This window comes from Bombus affinis, chromosome 13, assembly GCF_024516045.1.
Source record: "Bombus affinis isolate iyBomAffi1 chromosome 13, iyBomAffi1.2, whole genome shotgun sequence".
Classification (NCBI taxonomy): Eukaryota; Metazoa; Arthropoda; class Insecta; order Hymenoptera; family Apidae; genus Bombus; species Bombus affinis.
Window position 1 is genome coordinate 10,766,491 of NC_066356.1, and position 14,750 is coordinate 10,781,240.

A 14,750-nucleotide genomic window follows, 5' to 3' on the forward strand; every position below is an offset into this window, starting at 1 on the left:
TCTGAATGACGGGAGAAAGAGGGAACGACGATCTATGCACAAGACGTGGTGCGCAAGGGACACGCACACCGCCATAGATGTACGCGTGTGCTGCAACGGCTTAAATAAATGGACTGATTCATACGTGAGCATCCTCTGATCGCGCGTACCTCGTTCTCGTCCTTTCGGTTTTCTCCAAATATTTCCATCATCCACGAGATTACCGCGAATACCGAAATTATCGAATTAGATTCCTGTGCTGTTTATAAGGCAGCGCTATTCCGCACTCCTAAAATATACTGGATACTATTTCGAATCGAGTTTTATAAAAGACTCGATCAACGGATTAATAAATAATAATAATAATAATACATTCGCGACCCACCTCGTTATAAAATAGGTACCGCGAATTCTAAACGGAGAAAAATCTAAAATCTGTAAGATTCGACGATCTACCTATCTAAGTTTTCGAAGCTGTACTACTTAAACCTATTAATTAATCAGAAATTTGTTAAGTTATTCTGTCCCCTTTTCTTAAAGCGTCCTATCTACCACCTGAGAAAATGTTGTATGTCGATCGATCGTCGTTGATGTTTTATCATATTCTTTGTGCCAGATCTTCGTCGTTCTTTATTCGGTTTCGAACATACATACGGTATTGTTACAAGAAAATACGTATATAAAAATACGTAGGAAAGAACGAAAATAATACATATATTCGACCGCGTATTGTGTCTCTTCCCAATCCAGCAGATATGAACATGCATTATGAAACAACCCATATGTAAACTACCCACACATCCGATACTAGCGTTTAGATAAATGATGCTTGTAAAAACCTCTAGCGATGGCGCATTGTAAAGCGAGCGGGTTGTAAAACACATAGCTAAGGCGGTCGTAAAACGCAGCAAGAACTTGCTAAATAAAGCACGAACCGAAGACGCGTGTAAGTATGTACGTATATACGTCGACTACTGTTTCTCCGTCTTTGGCAGCTTCCATGTACACGAATATTTCCTTAATCATCATCGTCGTTGCTATATACCGACGCCTCATTCATTTTCTAAGAAAACTATCGAAGAACGCTAGAGATGATACGAGTTTTCTCAGTTTCATATTATCTATCGACAGCGTTGTTTTTTTAAATAATTTATTCTTAACATCACTATTGACGCACGAGCAAAGTATATCACTTTGTACATAAAAATTGTAATACGTTCAGATATTGGGATATTCGGGAAATGGAAGTTCGGTTTTACCGTATTTTGGCCATGTAAAGTCAATAGAACTTTTCCACTCAGCTGATAAAAGCTTTTGGCTTGAAATTCGGAAATTGAGAACCTCTGCACTTCGAAGAAGTTCCCACGCTGCGCTTCGAGTCGCACACAGCTATGTCACGTCTAAGTAGATACGTACCCGACGCTCAGTGGCCGGACCAACCGATAGAACTTGGTTGATTGGCCGATCCGTGAGCCGATTACGAGAGAACAAGCACGCTTGCTCGCGTACAGATCTATCGAGCGTCCTTGCGTTCGGCTGATCGCGATATCATCGAGTTCGGTGAATCTATAATCAGTCGATATGGATTACATCTGGACCATAGTTCTCGTTACGGCAAATTTTGTCCATCGCGAGGAAAATTTGAAAAGAAATAACACTCTGGTGTTGTTTTGTTCGACTCAAAGTGTCATTGTCTCCTAGATTTCTAACAACTAGACTATAAAAGACTGCGGATTTTTGTGCATTTATGGAAAATCGTACGATATGGAAAATACAATACTCGTTACGATATTTAACAGGTGAAACAAATCTCCGTCTAGGTCCTACTCTTTTAATTATTTTCATAAAAATATGAATTCATCATCGATATCCGTAATCTAGTAATAAGAATTCGAATGGTAACGATACTCCGAACTAGATCCAACTCTCTGGAATATATTCATCGTGACGTCCACCTCGATGTAACGTCATCCACGGAACGAATGAATTCTTCATTCGCACGCATCTCATCGTCGCTGTTAACGATAATCGCTGCTTTATCCCGACTAAAATTTAGTTCACGTGTCGGTCACGAGTCGGGAAAATCGCGTGACTCGACACTCGCTGTCGCGTGTTTCGCAGTTGCTGCAAGTCGCAGATTCTTAGATGAGAATCTTCGATATCTGGTGGATAACGAGCAGCGGGAAGAATCGTAAAAGAAAAAAGGAAGGGACTAGCGAGGACTAGTGAGTCACTTGGGCGGAACATTCTATATACGCGCGAATGGAAGGAGACGGAAGCAGAGGAGCTAGAAGAAAGGGAGAGGGATGGAAGGCGACGAAGAGGGAGAAATATTCTCGCCGCGTGAGTGCGCGAGAGCGGCACGGACAGCCAAAGTTGAACGAACCCACGCGCGACCCGAAGCTTGCTAATTTTTTAAAGACCCAACGCCGATTGGTGCTACCTACCGCTATCGACGACGATCGGCGAACGACCGACGACCTACTTGCTATTCGTTGTCTCTTACACCTCCGACGTGGTCGTTCCTTTTCTCTGCCTTCCCCTCTCTTCGTTGTTCCGCTTCAAAGAATCGCCGCGAACCAGCGAAAGAAATTCAATTCTTTTGGCCAACGCGTTCCCACGATCGTACTCGATCACATGCGATTTCTTTCATACGACTTTAGCAGGACCATCATATCGATCGAAGATAAAATTTCGTAGAGAGAGAATTCAGAGTACGATGGATGGTAGAACCTTTTTACATGTACAGTGGAAATGTTCTATCTGTCTACCGTTTCGAAACAACCGAGGAAACCGAACACTTATTAGCTTTGGTGCCCATTTTTCTTCCTTCAAAGTTGAAATATTCAATCGTTATTCGACGACAGACCGTATTACATATTACTTGGAAGGTCGAAGCACGGAGAATATCAAATACTTGGAGGCACGTACCTTGAGAAACGATGAAACGATAGCGTTAAACTTTCGCGAAAAATCTATCGTTGGTTATCGTGGTGTCGTATCGACGTGGATAGTAGCCGAAAAAGATCGGTGCCGACGAGGTTGGGGCGCGATAAACGAACGCTAGTAGTCTGTTTACACCGAACGAGTTCACAGCCGGTGTAATTCCGGCACGTGTAAAACTCTCAAGGACGAGGCGTGTCTCGGGACGCGTTACGCAAGCGAAAAACCGAAGCGATGCGAGAAACGCCTCGCGTTTCTCTAATTAGCTGGCCGGTAGTGTTTCAGCGATAGGGTAGGCGAGATGAGATCAGACGAAACGGGACGAGACGAAAAGACGAACAGCGAGAAAATGAAGGGGAGAATGAGAAAAAAAAGGTTCATCGGATGGGAGAGAAGGGTGTGCAGTTTCGTAGAGTCACGTAATCGCAACGCACGTGCGTAGGAGCCCGCAAGAATTCGCGCACGCGTTAATCGCATGACGTCAACGCGCGTCTCGGAACAGCTGACCGCATTCCACGATAATTGTTTTGCATAACCGCGTGCTACCGAGGCGTCGATTCCTCGCGAAAGAGGGCAACCAGCACTTTTCACCAGTCCATTCGACGATTCGCTCTCTCTAGTAGAAAAAGAGAGAAAAGAAAACACGGAGGATGGTCGGAGCAACGATTTCGCGAATAAGCGACGGGGAAGGAGACGGAGGTGAGATCCGTGGAACGCGTCGTCACGCGAGAAGAACGCTTGGAAGGGAGAAAATTTGAAAGGGGCCTCATCGTCGTAGATCCGCGTGGTGGGGATCCTCTAGATCTGCGACGGCCCTGTCCGGTCGTCGATAGTTTCGCGGCCAGCGCGTTGGCTTTTAAAGTTTAAAGAGCCAATCGCGAGGACGGTGCTGTTGATGGCGCTGGCGATACAGGGAGTAGCGGAGTAGTAAAGTAGCAGCGTTTAGGCATGTCAGGGGTTCTCAAACGAAAGGCTCGGTACGATCGCGAGATTCGCGGCACAGCCAAACGGACTTTTAAACGCCTTATAGAGTTTGCGAGCTTCGAACGCGAGAGAGACGCGCGTGTCGAGGGACGAGACGACTCGCCGTTCACGATGAGCTTAAGGAATGCTACGGGAAAAGGAGCAACGAGAATATCTACGCCATATAAGGTCCTGCTTACCGGTGCGGTGGCTTGCCTCCCAAGTCCCGTACGAGTAACGCGCGTTCACGCAGCTCGAGAAATCTACGACTTCCGTCCGAGCGATTGAACACAGGGTCTTGAAGCTGTTTTCACGGCCTGAATTGCCACGTTTAACGTTGTATCGCGTTACAGTATTATACTCAACACCGTCGCGTCTAACGCCGTTTGCGGCTTTTGGACGAGAGCCGTGTCACGACGTGTCGCGACGTGGCTTTCGCCCGGAAGCCTCAAACGGCGTTAGACGCAGCAATGTCGAATATAACGACGTTAAGCGCAATCGAACACTGGCTTTCCCTTTTTGCGCAGAGAAACGAACCAAGGATGACGGTTTTCAGAATTTTCTGACGCGAAACGTACAATATATTATATATACATAGCACATAGTTGTCGCGTGATAATCGCGTTAGCAGAGAAACAACGACACAGAGCCACTAACAGTAGCGAGAGTTTCACTCGATAGACACGGCGACATCGAGATAACGGCGACGTCGGTGCGCTGCTTTCGCGATAACCTATGTCGCTGGAATCCATTTTGCAACTAGTTCGATCGAGAAAGCCGAGAATCTGAATAAGTACATCCTTGACGTAATCGTCAATCGTAGATAGATTAATCAATGAGAAGCTGGATTTTCTCGAAATGGTTGACGTCGCGAGAGGTTAGGGTACGGCGTAATCCGAGACACAGTTCCAAAGATTGGTCATGCGGCTGGATCTCTCGTTCGCTGGTGAAACGCTATCGCGCTGGACTCTGAACCGAAACTACTCGGTTACTTAACGGTGAGCGGGAAGAAACGGGGAAAAAAAAAAAAGAAAGAAATAAGTGTAAATCATGGTGCGCTATCGTTCTTAATATTTCTCATTTACATCCTTATTCATTCAGTTGCGGAATAAACGGTGCGCAGGCAGCTCGAGCGGATAAAGTCGAATTTACGATTACGCGATAACGCTTGGTCGGAATGAAGGAAGACGATACGTCGGTGCATTTCAATAACGCTAACGTTACTGCCACCGACTCGATATCGCGACGCCGTTCGTTCGATAAAGCGACGCTCCCCGCGGCCCATCCGGCTCGTGTATTCCCACTCGCGCGAAAACCGTCTTTTTCGTCGGCCGATAGCGAACGTTCCTTTTCTCGTCCAGGGTTACAAGTGCATTCGCACGGGAGGAGCGTACGTTGCCATGATAGAACACGCAGAAGCGAACAAAGCTCGTTTTGCATATACGTGGCGGCACCGATACATACGTATACTCGGCACAGAGTACATATGTACAGCAAGCGCAGCAGACCGTCTCGTCTCGTCGTGGCTCAGACCTTAATGACGTCATTATCTCTAATTAGAATTCCCATAGTGGCAGCGGCCGTCTCTACCGGCACCCCGTTACACCTACTGCAGCTACTGTTCCCCTCGTCGGCCGTCCTACGTGCCGAGAAGAAAAAGCAGATAGCCGTTGAAAAACGCGGAAGACGATCGCCTCCATCTCTCGCGACACGACTATGCCCGGATTTTTCTTTTCCGCCGGTTCGGTGCGGCGACTTCGAATTTCCCCTTCACACGCGATATACAACTCGTGATTCCGCGTTATCGTACGAATTTTTGCACGCAGTTCGAAGCACGTCGAATCGTTCGCGACTACGTTCTTCAACGGGGCGTGACGGTACGTTCGAACGGATCGAACACGAAGATCTGCAATTAATTTCTGCGTCGCATTCGTTTAAAAAGAAACATGGGTGTCGCGACACGTCGACCCAACTACCGTTGATCGACGAGCTTCCTCGTTTCCGCGTATTTACGCTCTTTCGACGTTTCAAAGGCGTGTACGCTCGCGCGAACACGCACACGCGTCTTGAATAATACTCGCGTAACAGGGTGTCGCGGTGACACAACTCCGCTCGGCTGATTTTGTTTCTCTCGAGTGACAATGCGCCGCGAGCAACAGAGACACCGCGACGAGAATGAAAGAACAAATGCGCACCGAGCAGACAGAACGGAAAGGGTGAAAGAGACAGAACGAGAAACGCGTACGACCAAAGTCATGCGCGACCGGCCTGTGTGTGTAAGTATGTATGCACGATTCCGCGGCCCTTCCGCCGCCGTTACCGCTGTTACCGCCGTCACCGTCGTCACCGCCGGCGACCGGCACGAACTTCCACCACCACCATCCAGTCATCGTTGCTCCCACCCCCGCTTCGGCCTCCTTGTACCTCTCTTTTTCTCTCCACTGTATCTCGCGACTTCTCGCATCGTTTGTTCTTTCTTCGCGCTGAAATCGTGACGTCAGGCCAGATACCTGTTGCATGCGATGCGTTAGGCACAGAGCGAGAAGCGTTGGTGCGTTCAACGATGGTGCGATCGAATGGAAGTAGACGGAGACGAGGAGCGATCGAACGAAATTCGTCGACGGTCGAAAATTCTAAGACTTCTCGAGCGACGTGTGTGATCGAAGATTTACGTTTCTATTTAGAGCCGAAACTGTATTAGGTTGTCCAATAGGAGTTGGAACGATCCAAGTTATTCTATAGGAATTCTGTAAAATTGAAATAGACGATCTGGTGGAAAAAGAGAAAAGATCACAAGGGATCGCTGATCGATTATTAAACGGTAACTTTTTATTTTCATCGGCTATTGAAAAACGGCTATTCATCAACGAGTAGCCTAACAAAAGCAACGGAACTTGCGCAAAATTTCGCTCGCCAATTTTCTTCTAGCGAATTCTTATTCTTTCTGAAAAACTTTAAACGTTTCGCCTAGAAGGATTTAGTTGAAGAATTTTTAAAGATTTTTGGAAGCCTGATACAGTAATAAAACCGAGTCGTCCAATTTGCGCACGGAGAAAAAGAGGCGTGATAGGAACTCGGCGAGAGTTCTCGAGCGTGTAAAAGCTCGCGAAGGAAGAAAAGAACGGGCGAGAACAGCTCGAGCGTCTATCGCGAATGGCGGAAGAAGCGGCAGTAGCGAATGCGGTCACTGTCTTCCTGTAAAGATCGGAATCAACGAAAATAGACGAAGCTCGGAGCTGGCTTGTTTGGAAGCGTGCCAATGATGCGACGAGGCGCCGCAGAAAAACTTGTACAGGGCAGCTCGTAGAAGTTTGTCCGATCCTTTCACGGCAGGATGGTACTTGCACGTCGCCGCTGCTTCGTGACCGAGCACGCGTCTGACCGCAAACGGATCATTCTACTGCGAGATTGTTCGTTGGGGCCCGCGATCCATTATCGTACCCGAATTATTTCGGGCCATTAGCGGTATCGGGACCGTTTTGTTGCTCGAATAGGATGGAAAAAAACCGATCGTACTCGTCTTTGCAGGTAAAATGGATATACGAACGTGTCCACGTTCGCGGCCCCGCGGGCTCGCAATTTAGAAAAGAAATTATCGCTTCTAGAATTGATAAAAGGCAAATAGACATACGGGCAACGATAAACAGGGACAACGTTCTCGATGACTTCCTCCCCAGTGACTCTCTTTTTATCACGTTTCCTCGTTGCTTTTAATACACGCGGAAATGCAAGGAATTTTGTTGAAAGTCGGAGCAATAATTGGATTCATTAATGGGTGAACGATCGCTAGACTAAAAGAAGACGAGACTTAACGGGACTGCTACCATAAAGCAGTTCTATTTTTCAAGAATTTGACCCACTACAGGTACGCGTTCAAACGCGTTATAAATTCACTGCCAATCGATATTCGTGGTAATAAACTTCCGCGCTTTTCAATACGAAACCTATGCTTTTCTTCCCTCTCTTATTAATAAATACAGATCGAGTATCGAAGCGTCGTTATCGGTGCAAACCTGCGAATTCGGTTTCGAGGCGATTGGCGTTCGTTGTGCGATTAGAGGCGAAAGAACGGGGTTGAGAACCGCGGTCTTAGAACGTCGGCCGTGTCGGTACATAAATAGAACGGTGGACCTTAACGCGCACTTTTGCGTCTTTATGTAACTTGGCCAAATTTATGGTCGTTATCTATTTAATAATACGCGGATTTACTTGCGCCATTTGCCAACATCAAACGATCCTACGTACACGCGTGCACGGCTGCGCACGTGCGCACGTACGCGGCCAGCGTAAATTTCGCGTGAGTGCGTTCACCTTCTCGATTCCATCGCTCTTTCTTTACGGACTCGAGTGCCGAGCTGTTAATTCTTCTCGGTCGAGCGAATCGCCGACCGAATATTACGACTTGATCGAGGATTCCTCGCTCGAACAACGATATACCGTCTTTTCGTTGGAAAGCTCGTCGTTTACAGTTTACCAATTCGACGAGGAACGAAAAAGACAAGCGACAAGGTACGATCAGCCAACGAGGGTACCGGCGAATTTGCCGCTGAAGGAAAACAGGGATGAAACGTGTCGTTCGACACGTGGCTAGGGGATGCGACGAGACACGCGCCGCGACGTAAATGCAAAGCGTTTGTTGCGATTTGCGCGCGAATCGCCCGTACGAAATCGGAGGAAATATGCAAGTACATTCCAGCGATATCGACGCGGCATCGGTAACGGCGTTCTATTTCGCATCGTTCTATTTATGCGGCGTGAACTGTACGAAACGTTGCGACGACAGTGTACGCCTTTAATCGCCTTCGTTTTGTCCAACTTTCTCTCGTTCGTTAATTTTTAACGATTCGATCCTTAAAAAAAAAAAAAAAAAAAAAAAAAGAAAAAAGAAAAAAAAAGGAAAGAAAAAAAGGAAAAGTAACTCATGTTCTCATTGCTGCACGTACCTTTTTTTCCTTTGAAAATCGGAGAATCGTCGAAGTCCGGTAACTAGCGTGAACGGATAAAAGTGTCTTTTAAGATGATCGGAAAATATCGATGCGAGGCATCGATTCGAAAAATCGAACGATCCAGGAAAAAGAGAAAAGTCTCGATTGATATCGGCAAGTCGGTCGAGAAGAAATTCATTTTTTTGATCGAGCGTGTAGGTAGATGAGACGGCACACATACACATCCACACACACACAGACGAAGCACTGGCTGGTCGAAGCTCGAGTGACGCGAATTCACAAGCTGTCAAACATAAACGTAAACGACCGACCGGCAGACGGACGAGGACTGACTAGGGCAGTCGATCGCTCGTGGATTCCCTGTTCTATCTCTCTCTTTCTCCCCTTCCCCCTGTCGATGCTCGCTCGCTCCCACCCGTCTCCCGCTTCGTTCCTTCTGTTCTTTCTCGCTCGGGTCCCAGTTCGCTCGCTTTTCCTTCCTTCTTCCTACAACGCGGCATCTCCCTCTCTGTTCGACCTTCTCCTGCTATTGGTTTCTCTTTTCGTCCATCTGCCACCTTCGCGACACAGTGAAGCGTGCGCGTAAAGACGGCAGAGGAAAGGGAAGGGAAGGGAAAAGAAGGGAAGGGGAAGCCACGAGGTCGGAAAACACGGAAATTACGGATTGAAAAGATGAAACGTTATCGAGCGCAAGTGGATCGAACGTGCGACTAAAACTTACTCGGAAGAACGAAGATTATCCCGTTTCCACGACTACGCTACGCCACGTTGTCTCCTCGTGGAAAAAAAAGAAACGACGCAGACGGCCAAATGAAAACGAAACCGGAAGCGGAAATGACTACAAAAACGGAAACAAAAACAAACGGAAACGCGGGAAAAAGGATATCGCGTTATCGTCGTAGCTAGCACGGAATAACGAGGCACGTTGGAAAAATAACTAAAATATACTGGAGGAACGGCAAGCAAAGACGCGTAGAATCAACGAAAGCGCGCAAGTTGGCTGCGATTTGATCCTAATTCCGTTTTTGGTCTGCTCGTCGATCGATGTTGGAGAATCACGCGAAATTTCAACGAGAAATCTCGAAGCTGACGTCTTCTCGGTTATAAAATCGTCTCGTAGTTTTTCGCCAAAAGATCTGAACGTGGCGCGCTCTCATGGCAACGAGACGAGGCAGCTCTGCCGTTTCATAAAATGGCTGACTCTCTTGTTCCTTGTCTTAGACTTTACCTCTATTTCCTTGTTCTAGCCAGCGAATATTACGCGTGACGCGTGCACGATAAAAATCCGCTCGACGGATCCGCATCTACGCTCTTTATCTCTCTACCGCTTCAACACAGCCGATCGATCGCTCCGTCTTTTCTTCGTCGTTCGTCGTTCTCTCTTTAAGTCGAACGCTACGAGTTTTTGTACCGTTAAAAAGCTACACGACGTCGCTGTTCAACGAAACGCAACGTCAATTCGCGAAACGTCTACGTCGAAGCGAATTTTCCTTTACGCTTCGATCGCAGAGGGGACGCGTTGCGTCGTAAGAAACGCGCTCGCGACATCATTTTATTAGCTCGGACAACTTTCGAAATTAGTTTGCTATAGTTGAGCGAATTATTCGATGCTTTTGTCGGAGCGTCGGAAGTGAGAAACGTCACGTACTTTGAAGAAAGGAAGTTGCCTGGTTAATTTCGAAACGAAAAGATCAATGTATTCTTTTACATAACGTTGGTTCGAAGGAGTTCGAGTTGGCGTCTCACGAGTAATTGCGCAAGAAGAATTCCATAAGGGCGATACGACGCGCGATTCTTATCGCGTTTATACGCGTACGATGGCTCGCGCGCGAGCGCCAGGTAAATGCGATTACAACTGTAATGGTTACGAACACAGCCGTGTAAAGTGGCCGCGTGACGTTCACGTGGAGAATAGCAGTGCTTAATGGCCGCTCCATGCTACTAATTGCTCGATCGAATACGATTACACTCCGGCGGAAACGCGAGCCAGACCGTCCGTTACGTTCGCATTATCGGCCACGAGCCCATAAAATCGCAACAAGAATCGAAGGGCTCCGGCTTTGTGGTTATCGGTTGCTCGCTGTTCGATCTGTCGATGAACTTTCTTTCTTCTCGATCGGCAAATAGATCTACGCTTACGTGGTTTCGGCAGAAGACACGGGACAGGCTAACGCCGACTCCTCGAAATATCGCAGACGTATAAAATTGTCGTGGCGATGCCGGCGCATGCAAATAGAAAATAGAAATGAGTTTAGAAATAGCGTTGCCTGTCGTCGGCCTAGAATTCGATCGGTCGTAGCCCACTGCGACACTGTTTCGGCTTACTTGGAACGCGTCTCGTCTCGTTTCGTTCCGTGCTGTGTCGCCTCGTCTCGCCGCATCAAGACGAATATTCGGAGGAAAGCTTCGAATCTACGAACAGCGGAGAACACGACAGATCCAAACGCGATTCTCTTCAGACGGAAGCGTTTTTAACGTTCGATACGTTGTCGATCGGTCTTGCGTTATCGAAATTGTCTGTATAGTTCGCTGCGGAGCGAAATAGCTAGATTCTTCTTGCGAAAAGACGAGGGAAAGATCCGGGGCTCGAAGGAACGTATGCTACGAATGGTACGAATGTTTGTCAAATATTCCGCGTGTAATTCCTTTGCCATATGTTCGCTAGAAAATACAAAAGTACAGAAATGCTGGTGCCGCTAAGGCTAAACCGATGTACCTGATTTAAACGACGAACGATATATTTGGCAGATCGGCGCGATTCAAAGCACCCTGTAGATGGCCTGCGGACGAAGTTACACTTCCTTGAATGCAGCATCCTGCCGGGAAACTATCGACCGGGTAATTGACCGGGCGCGTACGGCGCGCAACGTTGATGGAAGAGACAATTCCAGCTCGCTCGCGACTTCCTTCCTACATAGAACGAGCGAGTAAACGCGAATACTACCGGCATCGCGTAGAAACTCCGCTCGGTAGTGGTTTCATTCATAAAGTCACGCGTTTCGCGAGGAAACGCTTGCACGCGTTAACGAGAGAAACGCTTGGCGCGCCCGTAAAGATCTTAAAACCCGCACGCACCGGAACGCCTATCTTACTTCCGTCGAGGATGCATCGCCGAGGGGGACGTTTCTTCGAGCGCGATTCCCTTTCGAACAACTCGTCGCTTCGTTTCGTTTCTACCGCAACATCGATTTTCCCCCGTTTCGCGATAATAACGTAAGAACTTTAACTAGTTCGGCGGAGGAAGCAGATAGGATTTCGGCAAGCATACGCGCGGTCTTGGATCTCGCCTTTCAAAGTGCACTGACCCTTCAGGCTTGGGCGGAACTCCTTCGCTTCCGGTGTTGTTCCGTCACTGCTATTTCTATATATAAGCGCGTACACGCTTTTGTTGGCGTACAATGTACGGGCCAAACGCTTCTACGTGCCACCGACGAATATTCCGACGAACGAATATACGGTCGATCGTATAATACATTTACGACTTGATTTTAACGAGTTGACGATGGCCAAGGATGGAAAACTATCTCGAACAGACTCGTGCGAAATCATCTGCGAGATGTAAGATTCCGAGCTATGATTCGTAGACGCCAGGAAGAAGCTTAAACTTCACTATTTCCTCCTGGGCGCCTACGCGTCAAGATTACGAGCGTGTTGCGCAATACTGCGGCGATTAAAAATTTTAAAGCTGTACATCTATGTACTCGAGGCAATGAAATAGATGCGCCTTTCAACTACATAAACGGGCTATTTATTGTAACAAGTGTACTCACACGAATACGTCTCCGGCGAAGATGGTCACAGGTTCGTCCGTATTTCCGTTCGAATCACTGGTCCAGGTCGTCTTTCGAGTTGTCTAGTAGCTATCACGAGCAACATTGAAATATTCCTATTTCACGTAACACCGATTACCGTTCCCTTGGTACGTGCGTTTATTTTGGCAAACATAGCGCCGCTGAAAGATAGTGTCGTACAATTGGCATCCTCCTACGACTTCCGGCGTTAGCTGGAGGTCGATGATTACTTTTTGTCGAAAGTTCGTTGCCACGTGGGAACGATGGGAGGGGGAGGGAGGAGGGGGGGGCGGGCAGCGGCGGAGTCAAAAGGTCGGCTGCATTGTCGTCACGGGTAAATCGTATCAGAGTGGCGTCAGAGAATACAAAAAAACAGAATAACGAACTAAATATTCGGACAAAGTATCGATTAAACAGCGACTCGTCGTCTGGTGTTTCGATTTGAAATTTAAAAAAAGCGGCTCGCACGCTAAACGAGTTCTCAGCGATCGTCGATGAGAAAGAGGCGGCTTTTAAAATTGGATAGTGGGGCTGGAAGCGGAGAGCGATGCAGGAAGAACGAAATGCCGGAAGAAAAGGGAGAAGAAACGTGGTAAAGAGAAGGAACTCTCTGTCCCAGAAGATGCAATGTGGCAATGTTACGTAATAAGAAGCACACGTTACATACGACAAGGGTGGCGAGAGAAGAGGACAGTCGATGCGATGGAGAAGGACGGTGGGGATGGATACAAGCAGACGAGAATGAAAAGGGCAATGTACACGGAGGATATCCACGGGATCGTGGAACGAACGAATTTCATTTTGCAAGGAAGCGCGGCTCGAGCCGAACGTCGTGGCAATGTTTCCACTCGACTCGGCGGTATCTGTGAAAACGTTGAAATAGAATGGGAACGAGGTGAGAGATAGCGGACGAGCCGCGCGGTACTAGGCGCAAGGAATTGGAAATCGGTATGCGCGGCGAAAGCCTCGCTAAACAGAGAGATCGATCTCTTCGTCACCGGTGTAGCAACACTTGTCGACGCGCGGACGTGTTAATTCGATGCGATTTTGGTGATGCGTCACGACGAGGCACCGCGTCATCGTGGAACGTCGCTGCGCGTCGCATCGCGTCACGTCGCACGTGCGCCACCGCGTCGGAGACGCGCAGGGCAAAGTGCATCGTAAGACTGCTGACGGGTGCAGCACCGGTGCTCCGGCTTTCCGATGCAACGCATTACCCCTTGTCCCCTCGTCCTCTTTGTACTCCCCTCCCCTCTTTCGCTCGACCGAACGTGCGCACAACGACGACTTAACGCACCACGTGACCATCCCTTTAACTTTAGCAAACCGATTAACGCACCACTCTGCACGACCACCGACGTTTCCTCTTCCTTCTTAATCTCTTCCCTCTTTCCACTCCTCTCGCATTCCCCTCTCCATCTAAAAAGTGTCTTCTTCTCTCATCTTCCTCGTCTCGCGGTCCCCACGAGACATTTTTTCCTCCCTTCCATTCTTTCCCTCTGTGTCTGGTCGCGTCGCCTCGCATCTGCATCTACCACTACGCGTCTCTCTGTATTTCTCTCTCTTTCTCTCTCTTCCTTAACTTACCCCTTCCCGGCTCTTTGACCTTCCAACGATTTTTCCTCTCTCATTCTTCTTTACCGCAGGAATACGTCTATATTTTTCTCTAACAGCATCCTCCCTTTGTCCCGACGCGTCTCGTCCTTGTTTCATGCACACGCTGGATGCGAGTCGCGTTCATCTTCGTCGGACGTCGAGGAAGTAAACTCTCGCGCGTCTCTGTTACGCGGGGAAACGCTTGCAAGCCAGGCTGCTTTCTCGCGTTTTCTTTGTCGCTCCTGGCGCGGATCGCGTGTCGGGCTTTGTCTTCCTCGTAGGCAGAATTCTGTCGAGCACTGCGTCATTTCTGTACGCCGTATGATTCGTTCTCTCGCTCCGATTCGCTCTTTTCCGTCGTGCTCTTTCTTGGATACCGATGCGTCCCTCTCGGCTGGCATCCCCACCAGCCACGGGTCGACTCGTTGCACCGGGCAACCGAGTGGTGCAGCCGTCCTCGTCGCTCGGCTCCATTCATGCCTCGACTCTCTTTGGGTTATGCAACTGTTCGGTGAGACGGGAGACGCGAGAC

At 48.3% G+C, this 14,750-nt stretch overlaps 1 long non-coding RNA gene across 1 annotated transcript in view; it reads right to left on the reverse strand.

The window, feature by feature from the left end:
- Nucleotides 1-12,525, reverse strand: part of LOC126923161 (uncharacterized) — a 31,555-nt gene extending 19,030 nt beyond the window's left edge. Inside the window, exon 1 of the long non-coding RNA XR_007713059.1 lies at nucleotides 8,829-12,525. This is a non-coding gene — a long non-coding RNA (uncharacterized LOC126923161). The remainder of the gene's footprint in view (nucleotides 1-8,828) is intronic.
- Between the last annotated feature and the right edge of the window lie 2,225 nt (nucleotides 12,526-14,750).